Genomic DNA, 22,275 nt, shown 5'->3' on the forward strand with positions numbered 1-22,275 from the left:
CAACCTTCCCTCTCGTGAACATATAACGTGAACGGTTTACTGTAATCAGGGGTACCTAACACAGGAGCCGAACACAATGAATCACGTAATTCAGAAAAACTTTTCTGACATTCTTCCGTCCATGGTAAAGGAGTCGAAACATCCTTGCACGTAAGAGCCACCAATGGTTTCGCCAGCAATGAAAAATTAGGAATCCACTGCCTGCAGTACGATGTGATACCTAGAAAGGCACGCACATCTCTTTGGGTTTGTGGCACAGCCATGCGCGCAATCGCTGCAATTCTCTCTGGGGTCAATCTCCTTCCCTCCTTTGACAATAAGTGACCTAGGTAGGTTACTTCTTGACAACAATATTGGAGTTTAGAAGGTGACACCTTGTGATTTAACTCACAGAGATGTTGCAGCAACGACACTGTAGCAATTTTGCAAATGTCCTGAGTATCAGCAGCCACCAATAAGTCGTCGACGTATTGAATTAAAGCCGCACCAACCGGCAACCTAAACGCATCTAGTTGACCCTTCAAAGCTTGACTGTAAATCGATGGACTTTCACAGTAGCCCTGAGGAGCGCGTTTGAACCGGAAGCTACGTCCACCAAGAGAGAAACCGAAAAGGTCCCTGCTCTCTTCGGCAATCGGGATGCTGAAAAACGCATTTTTCAAATCAATCACCGAAAACCATGAAGCTGTAGCTGGAATCAGAGTCAGTAGCGCCGTAATGTCAGGCACAACAGGGAATTGAGGAACCACAATTTTATTTACCTCCCGTAAATCGATAACAAAACGATAAACAGGCGGTTTGGTAGGATCAGTACGTTTAAGAATGGGCAGTACAGGACTATTGCACACGTTTCCCCGAGTTTCTTCAATGACATCTTTCTCGATCAAATCATAGATGATCGCTAACAAAGCTCGTTCACCATCAAGGGAGATACGATATTGGGGAATACGTGGCAATCGCACATTCGATTTCAACTGAACAACATAAGGGGAGATATCAAGTAGGCCCACGTCATTTGGACCCGTCGCCCACAAAGATGCAGGAAGAGAACTCAATTCCGGTGGAAGCTTATCGAGGGACAAGTACATGGGGGAGACTACCCTCTCTCCTAACGTAAGCTTTACACCCGCAGGAGAACAATACAAAGTCGCATACAAGCGTTTAAGCAAATCCAGACCCAAAAGATTTTCGCCACAACCAGTAGACAAAATCAATGGAGCTTCGAGCTCACGTGGCCCAATTTTAAGGGGCAAAGGGCGCGAAACTGGATTGCTAACGGGGGCGCCAGAGAATCCAACGGAAACATTTGTTAAGCCAGACAAAGGTGCGCCAGGGAGTTTCGAATGCATGATAGAACTTTTCGCTGCACCAGTGTCCAACAGAAAAGGCTCAACGACGCCCGATGTAGCAACTGCGACGTAAGGCCCTCTCTGATCAACCGGAACTGATACCACTCCCTCTCCTTGTCTTTGGCTGTCCTAGTAATTACTATCGTCAGGTCCCTGATCGACGTAATAATCGTCTACATTGTACTGCGCAGATCGTCCTTGCGATGATCCACGTTGATCGAAACAGTTATTAGAATTTGATGAATGGTCAGAGCGATCATTCTGAGCACCACGACCTCTACCACGTGATGCGTGCTGTGCACCACCACGACCTCCTCTAGACGAATTACCACCACTACGGTCATTTAAAGCAGGACAATTGAATTTAATGTGTCCCTCCTGTCTACAATAAGCACATTGATTGTACCCTAATGAAGATCTCTGAAAAGATGAATCATTACGCGGCTGCGATTGATTCGATTGCGACTGCGATCTATTCTGCTGAGGCGCATTCTGATTAGAACGCGGCGGATATGCTTGTTGTAACAACACTTTAGTTTTCAGCTCTTTCGTCTTTTTATCGGCACGGTCATTTTCCTCTTTTTCTCTATTTTCGTAATATTGTGCCGTAGCCAATATCTGAGCTGAGGTAGAAACGGCCCATGAACTTTCTGAATTTTTCAATTTATGGCTCAAGTCGGGCAATAAGTTCGATACGAATTTATCCACAAACAACCTCTGTCCACCCTCAGTACCCATATCCTGCCCACTATGATCGACGAATGTTTCCTCGAACCTCGTAAAGAAGTCTGAAACACTCTCATCTTTCTTCTGCTTACAGGCTGACAACTTGTCCCAATTTACCCTCATAGCTGGCATAAGCGTTTTCATTAATGTAATGATTCGCTGGGGAAGAAGTTCAATCAACTGATCGGGTTTAGTAGCAGCCACTTGTCCAGCGTCTGCCGCTGTAATGGCAGCCCAATCACCACCTAATTCATTCGCGTGATCTTGGTGACGAATCTTGGCCCATACCGGTTGCGGTACGACATTGCCAAACAACATGTCGATATCGGCCAGATTCATTATCGTAGCGTCTACGAGCTGCGATAATTCTTTGTAATACCCCGCAGGATTTTTGCGAGGATCAGGCAAAGTTTGTTTCACCTGAAGCACTTCCGATCGTTTCCAAGGGAGGTGTATCCACACTCTCTGGAAATGTGCTGGTATTGGAGCATTAGCATTAGTATTATCAGCGGGTACCCAAACTGGCGGAACTTCACGCATAGGATATTGGCCAGACCCATCTCGTTGTTCAATGTCCTCAACGAACAATGCATGAGGAATAGGAGCGGGACGAAGAGATAGCAACCGCTCAATAGCACGTCGGACATTAGTGTCGACTATCAGTCCAGTTGCGAACTGAAGCCGGAGTTCAGACAGGGCGGTCAGCACCTCGTCAGGCGCATTGGCCGCTATCTGATCATGTAAGAACTTGCACATTTCATCAAACACATATCTCTGAGTAGGTATGTTGAATTGATCAAACGTTTCGAGGACAACACGAGGTGGATTTCTAACAGGGTTTATCATCCAACCCATCGCCATATTGTATAGCGCAACACGTTCTCTATTACCAGGAAGCTGGCTACGTCTCTGTGGACCATCAGAACCTGCAGACCCAAAAACAGGTCCGAGCGACTGAAAGAAGTTTGTCGCAAGGGGAGAATCACGATTACGAGTAGAGGGAGAAGAGTAAGACACAGGACTAACAAGAGAAGGAGTAGAGACGTTAGCAGCAACAGGGGTTAACAACACAGGAGCAGTAGCGTGAGCAGTAGCGGGAACAGGAGTATGTGGAAGCGGAGGAGCAGTAGGAATAGAAATAGGCAAAGGAGCAGGAACAGTCGGAAGAGCAGGTGCAGGTTGAGGAACTGGTGGAGGAATTACAGGTGGAAGAACAGGTACGGCAGGGACCACAGGAGCTGCGGTACCCTGTACGTACGGAGGTGGCGACTTCATAAGATAGGACATTAAAGAATCCTCAACTGCCTCTTCCTTCTTATCCGACTCCGTAGGCAAAACAGGATAGCATTTGTCTATGGACATACGCTGTAATCTCTCAAACACTTCCTTATCCTTATCCTCCTTATCACGCTGAAACTGCTCAGCTTTCTTCACTATAGTAGCAACAGTATCTCGCTGACTACGTTTATTTTGTCTGATCTCTTTCTGTCGGGCTTCTTTGCGCCAGAACCGAAAGGCATCAAACATGGCCGGCCTTGATTTACGTTCGAACAACTTTATTTCCAAATTATCTAAGATCGACGCTTCGAAGCTACCGTGAGGTGGCCAACGAAGATCGCCGTCTTTCTTTGTATATTTGATCCAATAATCGTTAAAAGCAATCGGGCCTAGCCCATGTTTGCTATATAAGTCATATGTAGGAGTTCCAACCGGAGGTATCGGACACGAGTCCTCCAGCAGGGAATCCGCACCACAAGGTCTAAAGCAACTGAACAAAGTACTGCGACCAGGCATCTTGCACACTAGCCGAGTTTCACAAACTTCAAGGGTTACGGGATTTCGGGATTTACCAAGTCCCAGCAAAGAACTAAACCCTTGGTCTTTGGCGGCTGCAGTCGTCAAACAAATACAACAACAACAAAGTACGCTAGCAAAGTGTCACCGACAAAAACACTCACACAGCGTGTACAACAAAGACACCCGCTAAAGTGTCTACAACAAAAACACTCGCTAAAGTGTTTACAACAAAGACACTCGCTAAAGTGTCTACAACCAAGAACTCTGGGAGCGACCCACAAATACTTAACTCAAAGATCAATGGCGTCCTCAGGAAGGCCCGTCAATCGTCTCGCTATACCAAGGTCTACGCCAGGCGCCAAAACAGGTCTACAGTCAGGGCAGCAGTCCGTCGCAGCCGTTAGGAGGCGGGAATCTTCGCGGGAAAAGTCTTCGGGCCACTTATTTCGACAACAGGATCGATGAAGCGGGGTGCACCTTCCCTCGGAGATTTCACACGAAGTTCCTCACGATCGTCGGGCTTGGACCGGTACCACTGATGCAGCCCCACGTTGGGCGCCAACTGAAGGACTGGGTTCTTTGGACCCAGCGGTGCCAGGGCACAACACCTGAAACCTTCGTGGGTAACCTGCTCCGGCGTACAAGTCACAGAGACACGGGACACTTCCTTCGGCGTCAAAGAGTCAAGGTTTATTTACTGCAGGGAACACAGAAGTCACAGGAAGTACATCGAGTGTAGTTCGGGGAGACTGCTTCAAATTGTATTTGTGGATCGCTCCTTTTATACAGTTTTTACCCATAGGATAACATGATACACAATAGTTTACAACCTGGTTCCCACAAGTCGCTCTCAGAGGGGTCGCTTAGATCACTTTGAAACACACAAGATCCGGAACATAAGTGCGGAAACATTTGGCGATTCCCAACTGTAAAAACCCATCTTCCCACCATTAGCAAATTCCAATCAGCAGTAAAGTAGATCGAAATAGGAACGAAGACAGGTGCAGAGGAAGACGGAGACAGTAGGGAGATCGGAAAGGGTGTAAAAGGGGAGTGTCGAGAAGCACGAGATACAGGCATCAAAGGGACGTGCCTAATGAGATGCACGACTGAGACAATAAGCCCGTGCGGCAAGATGAGCCTCGAGCGGCGCCATCTGCCTTACAGTAGCATCCCCCTCGTCATAAAGACACTTACAAAGAACATGCGTCTTCCGCCATATCTTGGGAGTCCCAGGGTCGCAAAGCGGACAGCGTCCGTTCGCTGGCTACTTGAGGGCAAGAGACAAAATGGATGCCGTATCTAAGATGGAACCCGTGGGTACAGATGACAAACCCACATAACAAACGAACGGTTTAAGTTAGCACAGCGAAACTGCGCACACTTACAAAACTCGTCATTTGCGGTTCATAGATACTAGACTCGACCATATTCGTGCGAGTCGAAAACACCACTTACAATCGTCACGGAACCTCACCACACCAATCCGGCACAGGCGTCACAGGCCATTTGACCCCACAAAAATAAGGGGCCGACGACATCACATACCCCTCTGCTGGTGGTGACTGGATGACGGACCAGAGGCCTTGATGCCGCACGGGCCTACCACCATGTGGCGCTGACTGGGTATGAACAGGGTTTGTGGCACACACTGCATTGCGGATGGCACAGGCACCCCGCCACAGGACGGTGACTTTGGGTGCACTGAGTTATTGGCATCTTAAGCTGCTGAGCGGGTGTGCAGCCTGCGATGATGCCCCATCTCGGCAGTCCGGACTGTTCAGGATTTGTGTGTCTTGCTGGACCGCAGTATAGGATGAGACAGCGGGCTGCGCAGGCCTACCGCCACATGGCCTCGCTTCTGGGATCACAGAGTTAGTGGCACCCATTGGGCTGTGCAGGCTAAGATGTTGCCGGATGCCCTGGTATGTCCTATGCCATGGTGTATTCAAGACCCAGCACCAGACGTGAGTCCTGGTGGCCTGTGCAGCGTGGCTGTATGGTGTGGAGGGTGCCATGTCCGCGGGCCCCAGGCTTGTGGCTTGCAGTGGCACGTGGTGGGACCTGCTGTCTACACACCGGTGGCGGAAGATGAGCAGTGAGGCCCTGGTTTGCATGGGCGGGCATGCTCCGATGGGTGTCAGGATGGGCTGGGATGCCTCTGCCTGGGTGTGCATGGGCGGGCATGCTCCGATGGGCGGTGGGAGGGGCTGGGATGCCTCTGCCTGAGTGTACATGGACGGGTGTGCGATTTTGTCTTGTGCAAGTGTGTGTACTGTGCCAGTCATGTATCTGGCCTCTGTTTCAGATGACGGCTCTGACTCTGATGTGTGACCGGTTGTACTGCTATACATACCGGCAAGTGGTTGGAGACACACCAGTGGCAGCAGGTGAGCAGTGTGGCCTGGGTGTGCAGGGGCGGCACTCTCTCTCTCTCTCCCTGTCTCTTCTTCTCTCTCCCCCCCCCCCTCTCTTCTCTCTCTCTCTTTCTCTCTCTCCCTCTCTCTTCTTCTCTCTCCCCCTCTCTTCTGCTCTCTATCTCCCCATCTCTTCTTCTCTCTCTCTCCCCCTCTATCTTCTTCTCTCTCTCTCTCTTTCTCCCCCTCTCTTCTTCTCTCTCTCTCCTACGCTCTCTCTCTGTCCTTTGATATGCGCAAGTCACACCTTCTCATCAAGTTTTTTGTCTTGCAGGCTATTACCTACGGATTGTCCAGAGGGGAACAGCCATGTGTCTTCATTTTATTTCAGTGTTGATTTCAATAAAGTTTCATTGGTTGCTTTGAAAGTGAATGTGTGATGCTCATGTCTGTGACGACACATGCATGTCACCAGCTGTGCGACATCAGGTGGATTATTTTGTACATGTTTAGGTGTAGCTGATGTGGCATGTCTTTGGTCGGGGGTGCCAGGGAGCGGTGGTCCTGGGTGTGGTGTTAGTGGGTGTTGTGGCCCTCCTGGTTGTCCGTGCTTCATTTTCAGTTGCTCCATGGCATCTGTTTGTCTTCAGGTGTGACTGTGGGCTGGACTCGCTTTTGTGGTGCAGGCTGTGGTCCGACTTTACACCAGGTCAGAGCAGGTATTAATTTCCTGCTGCTAACGCACCTCATCGAGTGTTTTGTGTTCTTATCGCCGATCTGGCTGGTTGTTGTGAATGTGGAGGTGTCGTGTTGTCGCGGGTTTTTGCACGGGAACGCCTACTCGGCATCTCATTAGCAGTAGTTGCGGGGTCCTCTCTGGCGATGTTTTTTGGGGCTGCTATCAAAGAAAATCTGGTGATGTGGGCTGTTAGTACCAGCTTGTGAATGGGGTGTAAATTTATCACAACTTTGGCTGCGATAAAGTGACGTTAATTCAGTGATAGCTCCTTGTGAATATGCCCCTGTGTGTGATAAGAGAAGAGGGCGAGATGCTCTGCATGCAACAGTCAGAAGCAGTAACAGCCTATGGGCACTGCTATGCTGCGTGCACAATTAGTATTTTTAGTCAGTGAATTGGGTCAGTGCCATAGGATCTTAGGCCAGAGACTGACCCCGACCCGGCCCTGCAGGCTCTTCCGCCAACCGCCACACTTGGTGAAATTCATTATGTGGAGTCAGACTTTTTGGGGGGGGGCAGAAATGAGTAGCTAATTGGGTGTTTTGTACCTTGGGCTGGGGCGCGAGGAGCTATCAAAGCAGCAATAAGCCACGAGAGGTCTTCACCCCTGTCTGAAATCACTTGTGCTTGGAGAAACAGCAGTAGGGCACAGGGGGGAGGAGGTGCCACCTGCACACCTCACCACCAGGCAGCAGATAGTGGAAAAGCAATCACAGCGCCCTGGCGATCTCTGGTTCTGCAGAACCCCCGGCTGAACAGCTAAAGCGCAGGGTGACTGTAGCATCCATCCTATAAGAAGAAGACCGACTCAGTCACCTCCGGTGGTGCATCAAAAAGTAGGACGGGGAGGGGAATTTTGTGTTCTGAGTCGGGCACCGTCGGAGGTATCTAGTCTGTCCTCTGACCCTCACCCCGCCCCTCAGGGCCCTCTCTGCCTCTTGCCAATGTTTTTGTGTGATAAAAGGAAGCATGAGGATTTTGGTGCTGAAAGCTAATGTGTTTTCCTTCTCCCTGGCAAAATAACGTCCCGAAACTTAGTGCTGTGGTAATCAGCACACAGGAAGCCCCGTTTGTCCCAATGAAGTCCTAAGCACAGCCTACGGACCACACACACAGTCATTTCATGCGATTTGCCCGCTTTGTATAGGAATTATAAAATATGGCACATAAGAAATAAAAGATTAGGGAGTTAACGTGTGTGGGCTTCTTTTAAAAGGCGACTTTTTTGCTTGGATTTAAAAAAATGTATGTGATTGTAGTTTAAGATCTTGGTTTTTAATACCCAGTACAATAATACTGCCAGCAATGTAAACATGTGCCATGTAATCAGGCAACCCCGGGAGAGAATGTATAGTAACGGCCAAAACTGACTACCTTGGAGGTTGAGAACCCAGTTCAAGTCTTGGTGCTGGCTCAACATCCTGTCACTGTCTGCAAATCACGTAATCTTTGTGAGTCTACACAAAATGCATGTGTCTTACGTGCTTGCGCTATATAAAAATGTCACCAAAAGTCAGAGGCTTTCATGAGCACAAAGGCATCTGGACTCTTATTGTGCTGATGGGGGGCCAACACAGAGTGCACAAGCAAACACAGCAAGAGGGAGAACACAAAGGAGCCAGCTATAAAAGATGCACTCTAAGATAAACACCACGCTGCTGGGGAACCCTTGCATGAATAGCAAATACAAACAAGATAAGAATTATGGCTCTGTTTACACAAATGCTCAGAGGAGTGAAAACATAAAGGCTCCCTTGTGTGAACTGCTCTTAAACAAGTAAAAACAAGACATTAAGCAAATAGTGCTCCCTAAATGCTAATGAAACCTACAGCATAAAGACACATATTTGCATTTGACACAGTCGGCCGTGATCTTCTGGCAGACCGTGTCAGTAACGCAGGGATCCAGACCAAGGCCCTTAAGTGGCTCTCATCCTTTCTGAAAGACCGCTCTCAAGCTGTCCGCCTTGACCACCTCTCCTCCCCCAAAGTCAAACAAGCCTGTGGGGTGCCGAAGGGTTCTTCTCTCTCGACGCTTCTTTTATAACCTGTACTTACTGTCCCTTATTCGCTCCCTCAAAGAGAGGAAGGTTGGTACTTTGAACTACGCCGATGACCTCAAATGGATATCGATCAGTCGGCATCTTCTATTTCTAATTTTCAAAAAACAGTGAGATTTATAAGTGAGGGGATGAATAGTAACCATCTGAAATTGAACCCCCCAAAAAACGGAGCTGATCCTAATTGGCAGGCAGCTAACCCCTGGAACTCCAACTTCTGGCCAAAGGAATTGGGAAATCCTTCACTCTAAGCATGCTAAATCAAACGTATGGGCATCCCCATCGACAATTATCTATCTATGAAAGCCCAGATTGGGATAGTGGTTTCTTCCTATTTCTTGCAGCTTCGAAGGATCAGGAAGATAAGCAGATTCCTTACTACAGGTGCCCTGACCCAAGTAGTACTGGCCTTAGTCATCTCCCACATTGACTATGCCAACTCGCTTTATGTTGGCATTCCGGAATATCAATTAAAATGACTGCAACTGGCGCAAAACCAGCTGGCTAGACTAATCTAATACCAGCTTAAATTGCACCAAGTTGAGCCACTAATGAAAAGATTACACTGGCTTCCGGTAGCCAAACGTAGAGCAGTTAAGCTGGGGTGCATTACCTTCAAAGCTCTTTATGGCAACAGCCAGGCGTTTATATCCTCTCAGGTTTACCGTTACGTCCCTTTTCGGGATCTCAGGTCTTCCCATCTGAATCTTCTGGTCATTGCCTCCTTTAAAAGCAAGAAACGTGGGGGACTAAGATTTGCGGTCTTGGCCCCCCAATTCTGGAATTATCTCCCTCCGGATATTAGATCACTGACCTCCTACGCTCAGTTTAGGAAACTTTTAAAGACCTGGCTCTTCTGCCAGGCTTATGACTAAACCTTTCTAGCGGCAGTATCCCCTGGACTCCAGCACCATGAAACCGGTTGGTGTACGTGTACTTTAAAAGTTCATTTAACATAACATAACATGTAAGAGGGGCTATCCTTAGGGGAGGTAACAACAGAAGACAGGGAGGTACAAAGGAGGGACAACTAAGTCTATTCAGGAATCACAAGCCATCCTTTACAAAGGACAGGTAGAAAAGACAGTTTTAAAGATGGATGGGAAAATGGGCTAAGCGTAACTTCCATAACTGAATACAGCATGTCTCGAAGAGACAGCGCAAGCGCTGCCTGGACGAAACCTTAACCCCTTCGAGGCTCATGACGGAATGGTTCCGTCATGGGCATTGGTGCCCCTGTGGTCATGACGGAACCATTCCGTCAAGAGGACAGGGGCAGGAAATCCCTCTGCTGCAGACAGCAGCAGGATTTCCTTCTCTCCCCCAAAGCCTCAGGAGCTGAGGAAGAGCCTCCCCAGCTCCCGAGGCTCCCTTCCTGGTTTCTGTGCAATGACAATCAGCGTGCACGTCGCTCTGTCGTCATTGCACAGAAACCGAAACTGAAATAAGCCTTTAGGCTCATTTCAGTTTCACTTTATAAGTGAACAAAGGGCTATCTCAGCCCCCCCGGCACGTGGAAAGATGGGAGAGGTATCAATGGTACCCCAGTGGATCCCTGCTTGGGGATTGTCCAAAACTGGCATGCCCATCTCCTCCAACCCCACCCCACAAAAATGACAGCCTTCCTTCCCCCCCTGGGGAGCAGATGGGGCAGTAGCCCCCAATCTGTCCCGCCGGAGGGCAAACAACCCACTAGAATCGAGGGATTATTTGGATAAATTTTAATTAGGGTGGGGGCTGCCCAAAACGGGCATGTCAATGCCCCCACCCGCAACAATTACAGCCTTTCTGCCAGCGGGGGGAGATGGGGCAGTAGCCCCAATCTGCCCCCCTAGGGTGGGCAAAAAGCCCACTAGACGCCAACGATTACACTGGAATTTTTAATGCATGGGGGTGGGGCTGCCCAGAATGGGCATACCAAAGCCCACAACCCCCCAGAAAAATAGCCACAGTGTTTCTGCCCCTTGGAGGCATATTGGGGCAACCTCCCCTCACCCCCCCCCCGATATCACCCCCCAGGGCGGCAGAAAGCTGACTAGGCACAGAGTTGTTTTTAGCAATAAGCCTACCTGTAGATTTTGGGCCCTAGTGCAGCCGGCACATTGGGAAACTTAGCTAACCTGTACTTTTTTCAAAACGAGACACCAAGGGAAATCCCGGATGGGGTGACATGACTGGCTCTCACCAGGTTCTGTTACCCACAATCCCTTGCAAACCAAAAGATTTGTTTAAAAAAACACATTTTGCCTCACATTTCTGTGGTGGAAAGTTCTGGAAACTGCGTGGGTCCACAAAATTCCACCCACCCTGCGTTCCCCAAAGTATTCTGAGATAAATGGTACCTCACTAGCGTGGGTAGGCCTAGGGCCCGCGACAGGCAAGGGCCCAAAACCTGCTAAGGTGACATCAAAATTACCTATCACAAAACAACCTGGTTTTGCAAGGGGGGTCCCATGACTTTTTGGCCCAGGGCTTGGCGGCCATCAAGGGAAACCTACCAAACCAAAACCAAAGGGGATGATGGCTGGAGTCTTGAACATTGCAAGCACTCACCCCCAGTCAACTGATCTGGGTTTAATCCATCATCATTCTTTAGCTCACTTCGCCACCCCAGTTCAGACATGGCCATATGCAAATCAGTCTGACCCTGTGCCTCATGGGAACAGTCCAGCTCGAACTGCCAAGCCATGTCTTCCCTGGACCGGAAACAAGCATCCAGGGACCGGTTTCCGGCTAATCAGCCATCATCAGCCAGGCTAGCTTGAATCCAGTGGCAAAGTGAGCAAGGGACCCACGTCTTGGCAAACCCTGCGAACTTAGGGTGAACAAAGCAAAACCAAAGGGGATGATGGACGAAGTCTTCAACATTGCAAGCACTCACCCCCAGTCAACTGATCTGGGTTTAATCCATCATCATTCTTTAGCTCATTCCGCCACCCAAGTTCAAACCTACCAAAATCACCCATTTCTGTAAACTCAACACCCAGGGGACTCCAGCGAGGTATTGCTTTCCGTAGGTCCCCCAACGTGTTCCTACCCAGAATCCCCTGCAAACTTTTGTAGGGGATTCTGGGCAGGAAAATGTTGGGGGACCCACGCAAGCCATACCACGTTCGACTCCCCTTGGTGTCTACTTTTCAGAAATGTGTGGGTTTGGAAGTTTCACAAGATGGCCGCCGAGCCGGGGTCAAAAACCCAGGTAACCCCCCCTTGCAAATCCAGGTTGTTTTGTGATAGGTAATTTTGATGTCTCCTCAATACGTTTTGGGCCCTTGCCTGTTGCGTGTACTTGACTCACCCACATGACTAAGGTACCATTTTTATCGGGAGACCTGGGCGAACACTGGGTGGTAGGAAATTTGTGGATCCACGTAGATTCCAGAACTTTCCCACACAGAAATTTGAGAAAAAAAGTGACTTTTCCAGCTAAATTTGAGGTTTGCAGGTGATTCTGGGTGGGCAAACGTAAGGAGACCCATGCAAGCCATACCTCGCTGGACTCCCCCGGGTGTCTAGTTTTCAGAAATGTGTGCATTTTGTAGGTTTCCGAAGATGAACGCTGAACCCGGGGCAAAAAACCCAGGTGACTCCCCTCGTCATTTTGATGTCTCTTCAATACGTTTTGGGCCCTTGCCTGTCGTGGGTATTTGACCCTCCCACCCGAGTGAGGTACCATGGATCCACGCAGATTCCAGAACTTTCCACCACAGAAATGTGAGGAAAATGTGTTTTTTTGACAATTTTTAGGTTTGCAAGGGATTCTGGCTAACAGAACCTGGTGAGAGGCAGTCAAGTCTCCCCATCCTGGATTCCCCTTGGTGTCTAGTTTTCAAAAATTGTATAATCTTTGCTAGGTTTCCATAGGTACCGGTAGAGCTATGGTTAAAAAACTACAGCTAGGCACTTTGCTAAAAAAGGGTCATTTTTCGTCTGTGAAATTGTGGTGTGTCCACGTTGCGTTTTGCGCCATTTCCTGTCACGGGCACTAGGCCTACCCACACAAGTGAGATACCATTTTTATCTGGAGACTTAGGGTAATTAAGATTTGTAAAGCAACTGTTATTACCTATTGACTTTCGGTGCATTTCTGCCTTCCAAATGAAAGACAATGTGTAAACAAGTAATTTTGAAAAATTATTGGTAATTCTGCTAGTATGAGTATTCCCAATTTCGGAAATGTGCAAATATCTACTGTTTCTAAACTCTATCTTTTGTTTCCATTTCAGAAATACATAGGTGTCTTTCATATCGATTTTTCCATGTATACATTTTCCCAGAATAATTGCTATAAACCTGGTCCATAATAAAAAACCATTGCAAGTCACTGCTCAGTGTTTGGCTCTGGGATTGTCGAGTTCTTTGTGAACCTACAAGTCCTATATATCCCCACAACCAGTAAAGTCCAGCGGATGTAACAATATATTGCTTTCAAAGAGTTGTCATAATTAGAAGACGTTACATGTGAAAACGTTGACACAAAAGGCTGTTTTTTTCAACTAAATAAAATGTTTTCCTATATTTAACTGTTAGTTTCTATAAAGAAACCTTGAAGGAACTACACAAATGACACCTTGCTGAATTCGGAATTTTGTCTACTTTTCCAAAATGTATAGCTTCCCTTGATCCATTATTGCTTTCATACCCATTTCTACCATTAACTGAAAGGAGATTGAAAGCACAAAAAATAGCAAAAATAGGCAACGTCCCAGAAAAAGGTCAAAAAAACTGTGTAAAGAATGTTGGTTTTCTGACAAAAGTCTGCTTGTCCCTGAAATCTGGGAAGATGATGATTTTAGCACCACAACCCCTTTTTTGTTACCATTTGCAAGGAAAAAAACAGACACTTTCATCTGTAGCCCTTTTTTAGCATTTTTTCCATTAAAAAACAGCCGTATTTTGGCTAATTTCTGAGTCCCCTCCAGGGAAATCCACCAACCTTTAGAATCCCCATGATATTGGAAAAAACTTAACACAAATTTGGTGTGGATATGTTATGTGGTCAAAATGTTACGGGGGCCTAAGCGTGAACAACCCCAAATAGCCAAAAAAAGGCTTAGCACAGAGGGGGGATAGAGGGGGGGCTAGAGGCCTAGCAGCGAAGGGGTTAAAATTAAACATATGGACATGTAAGTCAGCAAACATAAATGTTTCAAACCCAGACTGTGAGATTCTAACTATGGAGAAGGTGTTTACTATGTAATACACTGAAACACAAATCTATATGTTACACTATATATACGTGTACTACAATGTTCAAGGCACTAAATTGACCGGATATGAGATGTAGTTTCAACTACAATATAACAAAGCATGGATGAAGAACATCTTCCTATTGGACCACCTCTGAACTCCCCCTCCGTAGCTTAGCTCAATGTTTTTCAAAATCTCAGTTACTATTAGAGAAACGTCTAAACTTGCAATGTTAAAATACTAAGCACAACCGTAAGCATGTCCCGTAGGTTTCCTTCAACAACTGAAAACACAACATTAAGCATGTGCCTAAAGAGCAATGGACAACCGCAATCAAGTCATCGAATATTTAATCGAATATTCTGCACAACAATGATTTTAAGCAAATGTATGTAGTGTCATCATAAGGATTTTTGAGTGCCCTGGGCAAGACATATTTTGGCCCATGTTCAGAGCAAGTTGTAATTTATTACCTACTTACTTATAATTCAAGATGCTGAAAAAACTTTCATATGAAAAACAGCAGAAATACATTTTATTTTGTGTCCAAAAATCCTTAACTGACACTGGGTAGAAAAAGTGAACAAGTGAGAGAAAGAGGCATGGAGAGAGAGCGCGTGCAAGAGAGAGAGAGAGCGCAGGCGTGCGAAAGAGAGAGAGAGAGAGGTTCTGACTGATAGGGAAAATCAATAAAGTGAGATAAGGTAGGGAAACTGAGATAAAGGCAACTGTACCAGGTGGCCACTTAGAAGGTGAGGGCCCTGGGGAATTGAGCATTTTGTCCATGAGTTAAGACATCTCTGGATATATGCATGTTAAAAGTATGGTATTTTAAATCAATGTTGTACCACCTCAATTGGGTGCTTACCTAGCATAGATATAATCACACATTAAAGCCGACTCTGCACAAAAATTGGCTTGGCATGGTATGCCGAAGTTGGAAACCGCTAACTCCCACTTACTCAAGAGACCAGGCTGCTCAAGCATGTTGTGCAAACTTTATGATATGGTAATTATAGTGCAACCTTTATGATATGGGGATTATAGTGCAACCTTTATGATATGGGGATTATAGTGCAACCTTTATGATATGTTGGCTTTGCAATGGAAGTCTGTGGTCCTTATTTAGAGTTTGACTGACAGGTTACTCTGTCAAAACGTGGAGGATGTTCTGTGCTCTGTATTTAAAGTGCTATTGAATATAATACACTTGGGTGGGACATCTGTCGCATTTTTTATGGAATACCCAGTCGATCAAATTCAAAATAGGGCCCTCTGTGTTTTGAATAGTATCTACTCAATAACTCTGAGGAGGGATAATGGCAAGAATAGAAAACAGTGTGTAAATACATCTTACTCTTTCATTAGAGAGTTTAAAGTTTTCACTGGCAGAATAACACATTTAAGTTAATTCCAGTCTCTTTGGGAAATGGACATTTGTGCTACTCCGAATCAATAGAAGAACCATCCTCCTTTTGTCTTGCTATTATGGCTTCTCTGGTTAGAGATTTAGATAACGGATCAGCGAGCACATCTGCCATCCATCAGACTGGATGACCAAGGATTCCAACAGCAATGTGCTTGAGGTTAAGTCTAAGACCAATGTGGCTAATTATCAGCTTTAAATAAAGCACACAAGATTCCAGCCAACGTCTGGCAAGCATTAATAGAAATAAATTATTGGTAAGACCGTGACTAGGTTAGTATAGTTGTGGGTGACAATAAACTTAATGATATCGATTAATTATCCATAAGCCTAAATTCCACTCTCAACTTTCTGGACAAGCTAATTTCCCACTAGGCAGAATTGCTGAGCTATTTACAGTGTCCTGGAATATTGCTATTGTAGCCAGTAAACTGGGAAATCTCCACTGACAAAATTATTTCCTAAAGTTCGATGTAATTTCATTTTGAAAAGTCTGACTGGCGGGTAACCAACTTACACATGGTTTCTCTTTCATTAATGCAGAAACAAGGGTATACAGGAGGAAGGCCCTAGGCAGTCTTTTCATGTTTGACAGAAACACATTGTTTACCCATAGCATAGATATATTAGTACTCCAGCAGATCTTTGGGTTTGAAATGTAAAAACTTTAATGTTTATAACAGAGCATGAGTTCTATCAAGAGCAGTGATACTCAAAGTACGGCCCGGGGGCCGCTTGCGGCCGTCCTGACATTCACATGCTTCCCTCTGCGAAACGATCGCACAGGGCTGTTGTATAGTTAAGAGAGCACTAACTTTCAGAAAGATGTTAAATAAAGGGGCAAGCGTTTGTTTACAAGATAACTGAAGGGAAAGAAGCAGATAAGTCATCCAGCACCCCCTAACTTTAGGAACACATTCATTTGTTAAGACCTTTTGCAATGAATGTATATATATAAATGACAAAGTCTCGTCAAAATTCAAAAATGTTCATTTCATTGACACACAAAAATAGTGGCAGCTCGCTGAGGTAAGCACGGTGAGGCGGTGGGGAGGTGAGGTGGGGCAGGGTGGGGTGGGTGTGGTGGAGGCTGACATACGACGGGATAGTGTAAAGTAAATTAATAAAACCACTTACCTTGCGCTCTCCGTTTTGCTGACTCGGCAATAAGGAGAGTGCAAGGTAAGTGGTTTTATTTATTTACTTTACATTATCCAATCGTATGTCGACTTCCATCCACCCCCCACCCCGCCTAGTTCCGCCTCACTGCCCCATAGCGCTTACCTCTTTCCACTGTACACAAGTGTTTCCCTTTAGTACATCAAATGATATCAGTTATCAGTGCATTGAGAAGTATTTTTTTAAAGTGATAGTTTCAAAAAATGAACACAGAAACATTAATGCCTCCTACCACCCTGACAACAATGCTTATAGTGAGCTAAGAGGCAAGCCAGTTGTTGTGTGGACCCCTTCAGGGGGTCTGGATTGTTATTAAACGTGCACAACATTATATTTTTTTTAATAAAACACAGAAGGAGGATTTGTACAGTGCATATTTCAATGTGCTCTCTCATGTGATAATGAGGAAAAGGGAGGCTACGTAAAATAAAACAATTGACTAGGATCACACAATTTGGTCAAGTGAAACAAATCTTTGACTCAGTGACCACACCATGTGCATGCTTCAGTTCCCCAATGCCCACTTTACCACCAACCCAGCCCTGCGAAGCACTATTTCCACCCCACTGGCATCAATTCGGACTTAGGGCACACCACCAACCACACGTTTTGGCCCCAGGGAAAGTTCTTGCGAGTAGCCATGATCTAGAAAATCAATCAACCATAAGGAATGTGCTCTTCTATGAGCTACAGATCCCAAAATGGAAACAAATACTTCCAGAGAAAATTCTCTCAGGGCACTTATATGACAAACATTATTCTAAGACAAAGGGTACTTTCAAACATGTTTTTCACCAAGATGAGAGCAATATCTGTGCTAATGTATGCTAGGGCCCATGAGATAGTAAGTGTGTAGACACTGAGAAGAATGCTATCGGCGGGCTCTTAATATTAAAAGAACTTCTAAGCATAGTGCCAGTGTGAAAAATACGTTTTTCTACATTTCAAGGGGACTTCTGCCTTCCGTGTGTCACTGCAGTGCTTTAAATGTGCAGCCCAGCCAGAGAACAGCGGTGCTCCTGGTAGCCATATATTTTTGTCATATGTGTGGCTGGCGTAAATACACACTGCATTCCAGTCTACATTTGACATTTAACTTCCATGCCACTTGTGCAATTTATGCACCATCTTCCATGGCCTTACAAGAACATTAAGTAGGTCTATCAGCTGGATGAAGATTCATACGACCTGTCCAAAGTGTACAAAAATGGTGAAGAATATTGTGTTACTATGTAGAAAAGAAGGACTCCCTACAATAATCAATTGACTTAGTATGTAAATTAAAACAATCTCTTGGATGCCCTTCAGTCTGAATTTAAAGCTAGCAGCAGTACTTCAAAGCAACATTATGCAAATCATCAATTATGCTTTACACATCTTGGATGGCGGTGATTATTGCCTTTGGATACTGTTTGATCTATCAGTGGATTTTGTATTCTCATTCAAACCTTAGAGGACTGAATGTGCATTTACGGTAAGGTATATTGTGTAAGGTATGAGAGTGGTTCGAATCTCATTTAGCTACTCACTGGCAACTGATCAAGACTGGCAACTTTTTATGCATTTCTCATACAAATGGATCGTGCCTTATGTTCCACACACAAATCGCACAGCAAAGACAGAACACTGAAAAGGAATCCTGATTTTTGCACTGTTCCATATTTTTAATCCTTTTTGTTCATCCAAAATGTATGCCAAATATTTTTTCACATCTATGTACATGTTTCATCTGGTGATTTAATGAACCCCATATGTTGCTAATGCTAAGGACTTGCCTGTCCAGGCCTTAAACGCTAGCCCGTAGGATTACATGGCCCCAGGAAGCCTCATGCTATATTACCCAATGCATTTCCGGTTTCCACTGGCCCTTTGTCAGGGGTAGCTGCAGTGTTAAAAACAAGCATCAATGTGACTCGTGTTCACCAAGGATCGTCTGCTCAACATATGTATATCCCTTTTGCTAGATGGCATGGATAAAACATATTACATAACCCCACTACAATATTTACACCCCGTGTAGAAGAATCATAAACCAAACCCTTCAACAGTGTGGTGTTCTCTAATCCATACAACCAAAGAAACTTTCTTTTAAAACAACTCCAACTTCCTTTTAAAAAACAAATCATTTCGAAAAAGAAAAACATTCCAGCGAAAAATACATTCCAAAATTAATTAACTGGAAAATATTCACCTCCCTCTCTCGTTTATACCCATGAGGTTTAAGATCTAGCTATATACCTGCAGCATTCAAATTCATATCCGGCTGTACAACTGTTTTGCTAAAACTTCATGGCACACTTGTGCTGAAGCAAATCATTTCTTGACCCCGTTTCAACCTCCGAAGAAAACCCTTCCGTTTCAACCCGCCTCCATAGTTCAAACCACCCACGTGACTCGAAAGCTTAACTCAACCCGTAAACATAAAAGAAATACCTCACCAATATTCTTAGTGCAATGTATCCAGCGTGTATTTCCATACATCCCGCTGCCCAAATTATATAGATACATTACATAAATCCTTAAACTAATTATAACAACGTCCATTGTACATGTCGAAATGATATAACTAGTAGTATTTATCTCATTGTGAATCCTTGTCTGGACAAGGATTCAGAATGAGATAAATACTATTCATAGGTTTCCTACAGAGGTTGAAACGATAACAGGAGATGATTCATGGCAGCACAAGCGTGCCATGAAGTTTTCTCAAGACGGTTGTACAGTGGGAAGTGTGGAAAGTAACGCACGATCCATTTGTATGAGAATTGTTCAAATCCTACTGTTGGGACATAGCACGAGCAAGTCTGCACACAATAACATTGTTACATGAGTACATTGAAAAAGAAACGATTAATGATATAATGGAGTGCATTCTATCACTTTCAAGAACTCTTTATGCATGCCAGTTTCTGTAACACAAGGGGTTCCCCAAAGATCTGTCCTAGCCCCTGTATTCTTTAATATCTACCTTGAACCTCTGAATATCATTAAAAGGTCTAGCACATCTTATCAATATTCTGATACTACCCAGCTTTATCTGCAGGTTTGGGATCCTCTCTGATGGATATCTCCCTACTGGCGTCAGCATTTAATGCCATATATGGCTTTTAAAGTCATTTTAAGTCATAAGTCAAATTAAGTCATACATGGCTGCCCAAAACTTCAAACTCAGCCCCAGCAAAACTGAGATCCTATTCTTTGGTCCACTGACATCTACACTTGCTCAAAACTGGCTAGACTCCCCCTCTCACCCGCCAAATCATCCTGGATTGTGCTGACTCTTTCCTTGAAAGCTCCAAGTCTATGGGTTTCAACCTTAACAATTGGTTTAATCATCAGAAACAACAATATGGGAGCCAATGCCCTCTATTAGTTCAGACTCATGTAGTGGGGGGTGGGGGATTGGAGGGAGTCACCTTGTTCCTACTAGAACAGGACCTCAAAGAAATAGTTCAAGCCTTGGTATTTTTAAGATTAAACTATGGGGATATCATACGCCTATCCACTCTTAAAACACTCCTTGCCTCACTCAAAGCTGCTTTGCATGCAGCTCCTCTGCTAACTTTTAGGGAATTATTTCTTTCATCGTTTCACTCCAGTACTTCTCTCCTTGAACTGGTTCCCTATGGAGAGCACGCCTAAGTTAAAACATGCAGGCATGCTTCTCAAACTGTTACAATCTAATAACCACTCCCATAATCTTGCCAGAAAATTAAAGATCTCTGGAGGCACTCATCACATGAGCAGATATGATAGGCTCTTACTGAGAACCCCTCTATCAATAATGAGTCACCCTAAATCAGTCTAGCATTGGTTTGTTACTCTCTGTGCTTGTTTTTCTTGTATATCTCTCTGTTGCTCTCAGGCCTTGTCTGCACTACATAACAATAACTAAATAAATACACGACCAGATAAATAAATAAAGAGGAGACAAAGTATTTCATATATAACCAAACGAGGTACAAAAGTATTGATACCAAAAGCTACACATTTTCAATCAGTCCTGACAGGGATAAATGTAAACTAAAGTATTCTGTATGTGCAACCAAAATAGATGGTGGCTAAATGTTCAGATATGAGATTGTGTTAAAAAAGAGACAGCAGTGCCATGTTAATTTCAAATAATGAAATGTCATTTCAAAGTGATTTTTTTAATTTCTATGTTAAATGTTTCATACAGTGCTGCTGCTGTTCTGATGGCTGGAGGCATGGAGCGAGGGTAGTGGCAGGGTAGAAATGTCATACTTTTAGAAATGTCACGTGGTGCCTAGGGGGAGATGGAAACGCCTCATTTAATTAAGAGATAGGATGCACCAGGGATGAGGATATACCGTTTGAAGGAGAGGAAGGAGGCTTGTGTTCAAGCAGAAAGAATCTGAGTTAAATGCAGCTTTTGTAAAGTATACTTTGGTGCACACACACTTCGGTTTTCTATTCGATAAAATAGTAAAATGTGCCCATAGTTTCTGCCTCAAACTAACAAGTGTCTTCTTTTTGTGTGTACAGTCTGGTATATTTTGTGTTTATTTATGGTGAGTTTCTCAATGCCTCCCACTGTGTTTATTGGCTTTGTTATAGTGTACAGCTCAATCATTGGTGGATTCAATTGTCTGTTTTATAGCGCGTGCTACGGCGCGCTGCTCTTTTATTTTATTACCTTTAACAGGGAAAGTGCAGTAGCCAAGAGCCTCTTGGTGTCTTGTGGTAAGTTAATAACCACAGGCTGCATAGTTCACATTCCAGGTACAGGAATGCCATGTGTCCCAGCTGTGGCTTCTGCTAACACCAATCAAGAGGAGAGCGTGACCTCAGCGGAGGTCGCCTGCAGGTCACGTAGCCGTGACTCATGTGGAAAATCAAGAACACGAATATTCGCTGCCGCCATGTAAAGCCAGAAGATTGAAGCGAGTTTTGTGTTAGATAATCCTATTAGGAACTACATTTTATTAACACAGCGAGGATCCTTCTATCTGCACTGTGAGTGATTTTATAGCATCTTGGAAACACATATCCCTGTTTTCTGATCACAAGTCTTCTTGTTTCACACAGCAATGGAACACATTGCTAAAATAAATCCGACAGCCATCTCTCCTGACGAGACTTTGTAATCTGTTTAAAACCTGGCTCATTTGATCTCCTCTTTGTGGTGATTTATCTTGTTTTCTTGATCTCGGATACCGAGCTGGCTTTAATCTTTGAGAAACTGTTCTTCAGTTTTTCTACTACTGTGTATTTATCTTTTTATATGAGAGATTTTTTTTATCTTGAACTTGTGTGCGGCTTTAGCCATTGTTACAGATTCTTCTCATTTTACTTCTGCTGTGTTTTTATAGGCCAGTTTTATGGCGCTCTTTTGCTACACATCTAGTTTGCCCTCATTTTATGTTGTTTAACTTTCTTTGTGCATCTCATGTTGAATTTAAATCAATTGTAACACAGTACCAACAATCTC

This window comes from Lissotriton vulgaris, chromosome 3_1, assembly GCF_964263255.1.
Source record: "Lissotriton vulgaris chromosome 3_1, aLisVul1.2, whole genome shotgun sequence".
NCBI lineage: Eukaryota > Metazoa > Chordata > Amphibia > Caudata > Salamandridae > Lissotriton > Lissotriton vulgaris.